Raw genomic sequence first — 1,165 nt, 5'->3', positions numbered from 1 at the left:
TTCACACACCCCCCCTATCAAACCCAAAGAAACCGCCATCTCGCCGGTCTCGCCGTCGGTGGAGTCGAGGGTTCCGTCGGTGAGCCTCTATATTTATTTTTCTTAGACTCTCAGGAAAAACCTGCCGTCGGCGGCATCGAGGGCGCCGTCAGCGGCGTCGAGGGCGCCGTTGGCAGCCAAGGAAAAAATTGCACAGTTTTGCTTTAGTCCAAATGCGTTCCAATTATTCTCAATGGATCCAATTTTTATGATGATTCAAGGGTAAATAAGACTATTAGAGCTTAATACTACCACAAACTAATGATAATTTCAAATAAAAACTACTATAATTGCAGTAAAAGTAAAGATAACTATGGGTTGCCTCCCATAAAGCACTTGATTTAACGTCGACAGCTCGACCTATTCAGGTGTTGTTCAGGTTGTTTGATCATTAAAACCTCTTTAAATTTGGTCTTTTACCATCAAAATACGGTTTTAATCTGTGTCCATTTACTTTAAGTCTATTTCCAGTTTTCTGATCTTCAATCTCAACAGCTCCGTAAGTATAAACTTAAGTCACAGTAAAGGGTCCTAACCAACGAGACTTCAATTTCTCAGGAAATAACTTCAGCCTAGTGTTGTAAAGTAAAACTTCTTATCCTAGTTCAAAGTTCTTTTGGTTAGTCTTCCGACCATGCCATAACTTTTAGTTTTTTCCTATAAATTTTGTCATTATCATAAGACTCATTTCTTAATCCTTCCAATTCATTTAATTATAACACTCTCTTCTTACCAGCATCTTTCAAATTATACTTGAATTCTTTAATTGCCTAATATGCCTCTAATTCCACTAGTAAGTGACAAGTCTTTCTAAAAATCAGTCTGTTAGGAGTCATTTTAATAGGAGTTTTATAAGTAGTCCTGTAAGCCCATAATGCGATATCTAGTTTAGTGGACCAATCTACTCTACTAGGATTTACAGTCTTTTCAAGTATTTGTTTAATCTCTTTTTTAGAAACTTCAGCTAACCCACTAGTTTGAGGGTGATAAGCTGTAGAGACTCTGTGAATAATATTAAACTTTTCTGCCAATCTTTGAATATATTTATTCCTAAAATGGGATCCTCCGTCAGTGATAATCATTCTAGGCATTCCGTATCTAGTGAAAATATTTTTCATCAAAAATC

The sequence above is a fragment of the Phalaenopsis equestris genome, unplaced genomic scaffold (assembly GCF_001263595.1).
Source record: "Phalaenopsis equestris unplaced genomic scaffold, ASM126359v1 Scaffold225665, whole genome shotgun sequence".
NCBI lineage: Eukaryota > Viridiplantae > Streptophyta > Magnoliopsida > Asparagales > Orchidaceae > Phalaenopsis > Phalaenopsis equestris.
Note: the sequence above shows the minus strand (reverse complement) of the source record.